At 36.4% G+C, this 11,161-nt stretch overlaps 1 pseudogene; it reads left to right on the forward strand.

The window, feature by feature from the left end:
* The first annotated feature begins 6,789 nt into the window (after positions 1-6,789).
* Positions 6,790-9,645, forward strand: LOC131674144 (carboxylic ester hydrolase-like; annotated as a pseudogene).
* Positions 9,646-11,161: the final 1,516 nt, after the last annotated feature.

The raw sequence follows: 11,161 nt of genomic DNA on the forward strand, positions 1-11,161 counted from the left end.
TCTTTCCTAAAACACAATATCCCATGGCAATCCCGATTAAGATTCATGAATTTGGCTCTCGTCTCCTAAATCCTTCGAGCTCTCTAATCCTCTTCTCCGTACTCGCTATTTGTATTTGGTCGATGTCACCAATAAATGGACGCACCTATACACTATACAATGATTCTACTTGCATAATGATTAGCCGAACACTAATTCGTTAGAACGACTGTTTTCGACTCTTTAGGGCTTCTTTCCGTTATTGAATTCTAGCTGTTGCCAATGAATGATTAGGATGCAATGTTGATTTGAGGATTAAATGCAAATTGACTTCAAGATTATTCGGATGAAGTCGCATAAAGTTGTTCAAGCAAAAGTTGAGTCAAGTGTAACTTATTTTATCTTGCAAAAAAAAAAATATATATATGAAAGAAAACTGCTGATCCACTCTATACAATTAATCACAAAACTATACAAAAGCATCTCGCAGTGACCAATCAAAAAAGCTTCTTTGCTTCATTCAATTCAATCAAACGGATCAAAGCCAATTAATCCAATCGACGAAAGTTTTCGTCCAACAAGCTCTCCAATTCGATTAGTCGACTTGCTCGTCTCGTTGAGTGACACGCTGCGGAAAGGAAAAAATTCGCGCCGAGTCACTCAAGTCAGTGCAGGACATCTCATCCTTTCACCGGTAGTAGCAGTAGCAATTTTCGAGCTCAAGTCACTTCGGCCTCTGTCGCGCGCGAGTAGCTGCTACCTTTGCATGATTCATCGGAGAAGCTCTCGGGAATTCAATTTGCTCGGCTGCCGCACGCCGAGTACGCACAGTGCTAGCTATTTGCGGATTAATGCATGCTCTCTCTCTCTCTCTCTCTCTCTCTCTCTCTCTCTCTCTCTCTCTCTCACTCACTCAATATGCTGCGCGGAAGCTTCTCTATGAGGACTCCTTTTGTCTTCGTTTTCTTTCAATCGATTTTACCGAATGCAAAGGACGTGTTTTAACGTTCCTTTGTGCTCGACAAGATTTTCGGAAAATTGAGAATGTTAGTATTCCAATATTAGCATATCTTATCTGTGAGTTATAACATTCTGAGCAAAGCAATTAACCTTTACATTATGTTAGAAACATGAAATAATAAAATATTTTACAAAGATTCGAAAATCCTCTGATCAATAAGTTGTACACGAAAGATCAATCGACTGGTGAAAGATTATTTGTAAATATTATAAAACGGTATAAGGAAGCAAAAGACAAATGACTCTTTATGAAATCAAGTCAACACCCGTGAAATTTCCATTCCGCATAGCACCTTTTAGCATTGAAGCATCTAATACTCGAGCATCTAAGCATCTAATGGTCGCGTTATAAGGATGTCTTTTCAGCTCGAAAGTATCCATAAAATATGAAACCTATTAGACTGATAAGACAGCCTTTTCTTTCTCACTCGTGGGTTCAGCATAATATCGTCTCTCGCGGTCGAGCTTTATAACCCCGATAAAAGTTACAGCTGGTGCTCTCTTTCTCTCTTGAGGAGTCCACGGAGCGACAGTGATATGCACCACGTCGCAAAGAAAAGAAGCGATTTACGAGCCGCTTTTTTTCTTTTAATAAATTTTTCCTTTTGCCTGTCTACGAGATGAAGTGTTACAAAATCGGTGGATAATCATTTAATACCTTAGACTGCAGCAGAAATTGAAATCTTTCATAAATGAAAATTTTTTTTGTTATTTCACATTGGAAATAGCAAAGTAATACTAAACTCAGATAGAAACATAGCTCATAAATTTACTCTTGAAACATTTTGTATTTTTTTGATACTACTTTTTTTGATACTGTATAGTCGTAAATTGACGCGTTTGTGTAAGTTATGTGACGGTGTCTCATAAATTTGTCAAGGAATAAAAATTCCTAATGCCTTACCACCGTAACCACACGGACATGCATGGAAAAACGCGGAAAAACTGTCAAAGGTAATTCAAATTGGTCGCAACAAATAAATTAAAGCGTGCATTGAGTCGTCACCACCCCAACCGACACGCGTGGTAAACCGTCCAAGTAGCATGTACGTAAGCGCGATGTCGCTAAATAGGGGGTCCGTCTAATTTTTGTGGCAACGTCATGTCGCTAATCATAATCGTAAAAATTTTTATGAAAGCCAATAACAATGGGAGCGCTATAAGCCCACACGTGTGGTGACTACCTCTTAATTGATATAAACTTTGGTGTAGATGGAAGCGATGCGCGGCTCGCGCTTATAAAGTGTGTCCAATGCGCCAAAATGCTTATGGGAATATCATCTATAAGATCGCGCAACGACAATAAAGATTTTATGGTAGTGGGCGCTAGCCTCCATGGCAATTAGAAATACTCGCGCGCAGACTGACAGTTAATATCTTCATTCGTATATATATTCGCTGTTAATTTTCCCGAAGAGCCAGAACTTGCGAACAAAAACATTTTTTACGACAGGCTCAGCGCGTGGCTTCTCGTTAAAATGATTGCTGCGCATTGCAAATTCTCGCTATTTTTCGAGGAATGAACCTCTCGGATATAATTCAATCTTCAACGGGACCTCTTATAAGATTACTTGTAGTTTCTCTTTTAATTGCTTTCTAAATTATAATAGCAATGGCAACATTCCCAAAATTGCAAATTAAAAATCTTGATGTAATCACCAATGATTGATATTTGATGCAGCATAAAAAAGCTCTCGTGAAATCATGCAGGCAGCCGAAGCGTAAAATAGGCAATAACGAGCATAAACAACACGCACGCAGGGAACTCGACGAATTTCGGTATTAAGAAGTCGTAAAACTAATTAAGCTGCCGTGGCAAAGTTGAGCAGGGCTGGTGGATGCGACAGCGCGATAGGAAATCCGCGACGAAGGGTTGATAAAGAGCAAGAGAGCTGCGAAATACATAATACATCTCTCTCCAGAGAATAACGCCATAGTAAGAAGATAGCGCTGGCGTTGCCGCGCGTGACGAACGACTTGGCGATAGCCGTATAAATTAACTCCCGCTGACGGCTAGATTAATTGCTCGCGCATATAGAGCGCTGTGCCCTATTGCGTTGTAATACTCCGAGGCTACACCGACGACCAAAAAATGTCTACTATTGTCTTATTAAAGTTTTTACGGCCATCAAACGATTGCGCGTGAGCCTTTACGGCACCTTTTATACCCTTTATATCTGCACGCGCTGATTTATGAATTTATTTACGATGCTCGATGTATTTTTCATTGCCTTCCCTATCGCCAACTGTGCAGTCCGTCCAGACGTTCGATCACGTTTTTCTCCTTTCTAATCCACCGGAGAAACAAATTTTCCAACTGTCCCCTTTTGCTATCACAAAAACGTTCATAAATAACCGTTTGGAATTCTTTTTTCTTTTCTTTTTTTTCGCGACCGAGAAATTGACATAAATAATGCGTCCGTCCATCATTCGACCTTCCGCTCGTCGTCACGCTTAAACAGTCGCATAAACACCCTTGCATATAGTGAAGAGAAAAAAGAAGAGAGGCCGCTAAAGCAGCGGTGTTTTTATGCGCTTCTGCCGAAAGTGCAGTCGTCTGCCGATCCCGTAAACGATATTTCCTGCCACGCGCGTTTCGTTTCTGCAGCAGCCGCGTGTAATTTATACATATTTAACGAGAGTCTCATCTCTCTCTCTCTCTCTCTCTCTCTCTCTCTCTCTCTCTCTCTCTCTCTCTCTCTCTCTCTCTCTCTCTCTCTTTCTAACGCACGAACGAACGAAATGCACACGGCTGCGAGTTCCAATAAACGCGAGACAAAGCAACACACACAACACATGCTCGCCTCGTAAAATATTACACGCGGTGACTATATATAAAGGGCGAAATGCGTTTACACGTCTCTCTCTCTCTCTCTCTCTCTCTCTCTCTCGCGAGATATAACATGCAATTCAAATTGACGTATCTAAGACTGTGAGAAATGCCATGAGCATCATGCTAATATTAATATCAGTATTACCATGATAATATGTGCTAAAACTCATTAGTACGTCGACAGCTAATTTCTGAAAATTTACTGCTTGTGAGTTGGAGTTGTCGCTTTAGTTTGGTGATAGTACTGTTGATTATATATGAAATTACGAAAGTATCGATTGGTCACAAATTACTTGCGAACGCTTACTTGGTGTTCACTCTGATTATTTTTTAGCAGACAGTAGGAAAAGAGAAAAAATAAATATATCGTTATTAGGGTGTACTTACATCTAGAAATACGAACAAAAAGGAAACTCTTTCATCCCGACATAAACATTTCGACACGGAAAGTCCTTGCCTCAGCACGGTACAGTATAGCCCCTTAACGACAAGTACTGCAAGACACGCTTGTTCTTTGGCCTCCACCCTCGAGGCCCCTATCATAATTCGCAGCTTCTGCTTTTGCACGCTTGCTTGCCTTATATATACACGTACACATATCCTTCGAGTAGTCGTATGCGGGCATCATATTGGCCGGACACGTCGTTAGACTGCCATCTCCGCAGACATGCATGAAGCGATCGTGACGTGATCAAAGGGAACAGTTTTCGTCCTAACGATCACGCATAGCGCACCCGTGCGGCTTTCGTCAATTGCTCTCCAATGACGATGGCTAATCGACTCTTTCCTTTCTCTTCTTTTTTGCCTCCGGCGTGGGCGGTTCTTGTTACATTCTGTTGTGTCCTGTGGATGGCAGAGGCGGACATTGAGAATCAAAGAGAAACGTGTCTTTTGGCCTGTAGAAGATTAGTTACGAAACTTATGATGTTTGCTGTTTTTGGCTTCTGATAATTCACTTCGCTGTTGGCGTATTTTTCCGGGTAATGATTTGGCATTTTTTTTTCTACGACCTCTCCCAAATCTTCTATTTAAACAATTGTATCAGATAAGAGGCAGTTGACAACAGACGTATTTCTATGTTATTTTAATTTTTATAACTGGATAGTTACTGAAACTAACGTCACTATAAGAACTTTGCTTATTAAAAATTTAAATCGTTTAAGCGTGAAAAATTTACAAAGCATAACCTATGAGCTAGCTAATTAAAATAACTTATGTCAAACGCTAAATGAAAATAAGTCGTTGAATATAACCGGAACGATAACAGCGGAAGGAGAGAGACTCGACTCGGGAAATGTAGCGCGAAACAAGAAATTACGAATTCGAAAAGGAAATAAAGCGAGAGGACCATAGTTGAAAAGTTTAACTACCTTACAGGCCATAACTCCGTTATGGCGATAGTGCACACTGGAGGCTCTCCAATCTCGTCGTTTTATTATTTTCTTGCCCCGGTCAACAGAAATATCGCTGAGAATGTGAGTAGCTAATCTTTAATTTTTGTCACGACTGCAAATTCTTTTCTTTGTTTATGATTATAGCATCATCATTTATTAAAAGTTCATTGTACTAAAAAGCTATTATCGAGACAATATTATAAATTCTAGAATTTAATATGATATATTACCTAATTAACAATATATCTTCTACTGTAGTATTAGACAAACAATCTTAAAAAAAAGAAAAAATTGTATGTAACTCAATGATTCAATCGACTACTAGCTACTGAATATTTCATGAAAAATAATCAAAGATGGTATGAGTCGTCAGTAAGGATCAGAAAGTATCCCTCCGCCGAAGTATTTTCCTCATAATTCACGCTCCGCTTATCGTCGGTAAGCACGGCATAAAAGTAAATACGATCGAAGCCCTGAAAAATAGATTTGTTATTAATACCAAAAGCGGCGAGAAAGAGAAGCGTCACGACAAAAGGAAGAGCAACAGGGGAGAGGGTGCGACAAGTGGAACGTATCGCGTAGCCGCGCACATTTCTATGTCAACGACGATGACGACGATGTGGCGAGTAGCCAGCATACGAAAGAAACGGAAAAATGATTCTACGGATCAGAGGGGGAGTTATAAGCCATTGTATGTGTATGTGTGCGTGCTGAGGAGCTTTTTGAAAAGCCTCACGGATTTCTGATTGATTTTTTCTTGTTACCACGCTGGGATAAACAACGTAGAAAAATATGCTTTAGGAAAAAATAAAAATAATGTTGTTATAATATTGTTGAGGAAACTTTTAAATAGATGTGAAATATTTTTTACTTTTGTATCTTATTGTAATATGCAATTACTGCTCGATACTGAATATAAGATTTTAAGCACTTATTTTTTAGCCGTTACTATGGCACACTATTGAGTAAATTTTACTTGTTTTCTTCTTGTGATTTTCTGTATTTTTATAATTTAGAAATCTGTTTTTATTTATTTTGAATCCTATTATTTTTTTTAATTTTTATAGTTATAATTCATTCATCGAAGTGATAGTTTCTATATAGAATTTGTTTTTTCCATTTTTAGCGATATGCATTTTTTTACACAGGATTCTATATTGAAGAATATCAATATGATTTAGAAAATGATCAATCAACATTCGAATCAACAACTTTTCACATGTCCGCTTCGAAGGTGATACTTAAGGTAGCTTATCGCAACAATTAAATAATTACAGAATTTCATCGGTTCGTACAATCATCAATTTAGTAAAATTATAAAGTTGATTTATCAATCTCTTGACCGGAAAAATCATGATGCACGATGACTATGTAATTTTCACATATAAGGCAAGACAATACATAATTCATTCTTCAACAAATACTTTTTAGGAGTTATTGTCAGTTTGCTGCTATTACTAATGTACATGGCAAATATTAAAAAAGGATGGACGCGATCTATCGTGTTTAGAGTAATTTGTTTGAGTGTAATTCTTTGTAATACTCTGATTTTTGCGTGTGTAGAAGATCCAATTGTAGAGACGACAGCTGGCAAAGTTCGTGGCGCTAAATTAATAGGAACTGAAGGTGATGCATTCTGTGAATTCAAAGGCATTCCATACGCCAAAATACCCGTCGGAAAACTTCGATTTAAAGTAAGCTTAAGTAAAATATTGGAAATTCGTAAATTGGTGATTAATTATTTACAAGTTTTAATGATTTGTTTCTTCACCATAACGAACGCAATAATTTAAATTTTCAAAATAATTATTTTATTTACTTTTTTAATTTAGTTTAATGATCCTTTCGAATAAGGATCCTGAACCAGTAGAACCATGGACAGGCGTAAAGGAAACCAAGACTAACGCACTAGCATGTGCTCAACTTGATTACGTTATGAATAAAGTACATGGTTCTGAAGACTACCTTTACATGTATGTCTACACGAAAAATATTGATCCTAAAGTTCGAAGGACGTTCCAGTAATGGTTTGGCTTTATCCAGGCGGCTTTTATTTTGGATCTGGCGATGATTCGTTCTATGGCCCCGATTATCTAATGATGAAGGATATTGTTCTCGTCTCCTTTAATTACTGACTCAATGTCTTTGGTTCGAAATTATTGTAGTTACCTTTATAAAAATTAAACTTATGCTTTGATATTAACAGTATGAAAATTGTAAATATTTTTATATTTTTAAGCAGATAAAATGTGTATTGACACTAGAATTTTTGTATTCAAAGGTTTTTTAAATGTAGATGATGATGTTGCACCAGGTAATATGGATCTTAAAGATCAACTTTTGGCATTGCGATGGGTTCGTGATAACATAGTCAAATTTGGGGGTGATCCTGACAACATTACAATATTTGGTAAAAGCGCAGGAGGTGCATCTGTGCATTACTTCGCTATGTCTCCATTAACAAAAGGTAAAGAGTCTTTCAGACAAAAATTTAATAGAAGCATAATATTTTCTTTTCATTTTATGAAATACGATAATATTTCAAATTTTCCATATCCTTAACAAAAAATATTATGCAAATTAATTCTAGGTTTGGCTAGTTGAAAATATATCAATAAGTCTTGATAATTATTGTGCGTTACTGCTATCAATAGTTACAAAAAATATGCAATATAGTTTAATTAGTTTGAAAATAAGGATCTTTTCCGAGAATAGGGTTATACCATAAAGCCATCATATAAAGTGGAGCAGCCTTCAATCCATGGGCATTTCAATTAAATCCCAAAGAACGTGCATTACAATTGTCTAATTATTTAGGCCACACTGATGAAGATCCACAATCTATTGTTCAGTTTTTAAGGACAGTTGATACTCAAACGTTACTTAAAACCTTAAAACAAATGTTTACAAAGGAGGTATGATTTTATTACTTCTTCAAACGTTTATTGTTATTTTATAAAGTAAATTTTGCATTTTGAAAGAGTACCATCTCGACTTAGACTATCATTATAGGAAAAGATTCAACTAAATTGGCATTTTGGACCAAGTATTGACTCTAAATCAATAGAACCTTTCCTACCAGTTCATCCAGATATAGCACCTGCTGATGGAATCCACGTACCTTTGATCATTGATTATAATAACCGCGAAGGGCTTCTTTTATATAAAAGTAATCAATATTTTCATTATTACAGAGCTTGATTTAAAAGAGTCAATTTCGTTGAAATGTACGTTGAAAATATTTACGTGATTCGCTGTGCAAATATTGTTTCTTGATGTATATTTTAACAAGATATATAAAATTGGAGCATGTTTACAACTATTTCAATTAATTGTTCCTGACTTTAAAATATTTAATTTTGGAAATTATACCTAATTTTGTATCAATTATAATTTCAATTCCAATCGTTGTATATATTTATAATATTATAATTGTTCAGATTTACAAAATACTTGTGGCCGATATGACAAGGAATTCCAACAACTTTTACATCCAGCTGTAGAAAATATATTAAAAAAGTATGACTTAACTTTTGAACATTTGAAACGTGTGTATTTTAAAAATGATCCAATAACAAATAGCGACATAGAGCAAGTAGTTGATATGACTGGAGATTTATATTTCGTTGAAGGAATTCAGAGGATTATCAAAATCCAAATTGAAAAAAACTCATTTCCGACATATTTATATCAATATACTTACGATAAAGATAGATCTCTTTTAAAAGTAGGAATGCAAATACCGATGAATGGTAAGATTATTCTTTTACATTTGATTGGCATCAAACTTAATTTTCTTCATGTCATTTGATATTTCAACGATGGATGACAATGGTTTGCGTACTTTTTATTGCAGGCGCTGCTCATACTGATGAAGCCTTCACAATTTTTAGGTCTCACTTTATGAATGGGAGAATGTCATTTCCGGAAAAGGGATCAGAAAAGTACATAATAACTGAACAGATGCTAGAGCTATGGGTTAATTTTGCAACAACGGGGTTAGTTACAGAGTTTTTAACAAAGCAAAATTAGCTATAATTTCTTATGTAAAGTTTTCACTTTATACAATAACTTCCATGATCAAAATCTAATCTAACTCTCTGTGTTGTATAGGACACCAACAACAAAACCCACTGAATTAATACCTATTCAATGGGAACCTGTTTCAAATAAAACGACCTTTGAATATTTGAACATCTGTGAGAATTTACGCATGGACAGTATGTCTAGTTTGGAGAATAAGTATACTATATTTGTGCGTTAAATTTTCAAAAAAAGCAGCTTTTCTAGAATTAACAGTGATACTCTCAGTTGTAATAAGGCGTGTCTCATGTCACCATTAGAACTGATAATAGTAAAGAAATGTTTCACTTCGAAGTCTTTTGTTTTAATAAAGTTTGTATTTTAAAGTGCTCCTAAATTATAATAATATAGTAAGAACATTCATAATTAAAATAATTATAAAATATGATTTTATTAAAATGATTTGAAAATATTGGTTTCTATGAAGAAATTTACTTCACCTCCAGACATGTCCCGTATAAGCCAACAACAATGAGATCACTTTTCCGCGCTTCTAAAGCCGTCTAAAAAGAACTGTCAAACCCTACGATGAAAAAGTTTGGACGACAAAAGGTTTCGTGTTGCATCAAACCCCGTAAAGACGCGCTCTCCCGTCCAATCGGTTACCCTGGAGATGGTCACTTCGATACACAGCAAGAAAAGAATTCATTTTCTCTTTGGCGAGAGCCACTCTTGTCGAAAAATCCTCTCTCTCTCTCTCTCTCTCTCTCTCTCTCTCTCTCTCTCTCTCTCTCTCTCTCTCACCTCAGCAAAAATCCCGCCTTCTTGTTAGGTCGCGCGCGCAATCATTGAGTGAGGGGCCAAAGTCCCCCTAAGCCACAAGCGTGCGGTCTGACCTGAGGCGCGTCGAGTGTGAAAATAACAACCTGCCGATGCTTGCTTCCCCAATTTTATTTATGGCCCTGCAACAGTTCTGTATCGACTTATTGTACGGATTACTGCCACTGCTTCATTCTTCTTCTTCATCTCACTCTGTCTCTGTCTCTGTCTCTGTCTGTCTGTCTCTCTCTCTCTCTCTCTCTCTCTCTCTCTCTCTCTCTCTCTCTCTCTCTCTCTCTCTGCCTCTCTATGTCTCTTTCTCTTTCTATTTCTCTTTCACTCGAGAGAAAAGGTCGGCTCAGGATCTTTTTCAAGAGATGCACGATAATACTTTTTTCACTCATGGTCGTTTACTTTAATTTTTTTTTTTTTTTTTGCAATTGGTAGAAATCTTTTCAACGGTGAATCACTGAAAGCGAGGCTGTGAAATTAGTTTAGTTAAGGAAGATTTTTAACGCCAACATTTTATTAGACGAATACAAGTATGAATGGTATAAAGTGAGAAGCAAAAATAGTTGATTATCTTAACTTTTCCACCATAAATCTCGTAAGCGTGAGGAAATTTATTATTTGTCTCCAGTTTTTGCTTAGAAGAAAGAGTTATTTATGTTAAAGAATATTTATAATAAAGAATATTATTTTGTTTCAGTAAACTTTATTCGATTATTAACATTTTTTACATTTATTTAAGAAATCTCAGAAATTTATTCTAAAGGAAAAGAAACGTTTTATTAATGATTTGTTATTCATTCATGATTCTTTCCTATCGATTCAGAACAAAAGGTATACGCTGAAAGGCATTATGTAATTGAAAAGTATCTCATGATCAATCAAAACTGCCCTCAACTTCCTGAAGTGAACAAAAGCCAAGAAGTCTTCCCACGAATCGTTTACCACCAACTATATATCCCACGTGTGGCAGCAACTCGCGTGTAAAAGCTCCATATTTTCCATTTACCTTCACTTCCATACAGTGCATCACTGTGACGATCATATATACCCCCGTAGCTGACAAAAGGCAGTGACGAACGAT

Source organism: Phymastichus coffea, unplaced genomic scaffold (assembly GCF_024137745.1).
Source record: "Phymastichus coffea isolate CEN01 unplaced genomic scaffold, Cenicafe_Pcof_1.1 PCOF00214, whole genome shotgun sequence".
NCBI classification, from domain to species: Eukaryota; Metazoa; Arthropoda; class Insecta; order Hymenoptera; family Eulophidae; genus Phymastichus; species Phymastichus coffea.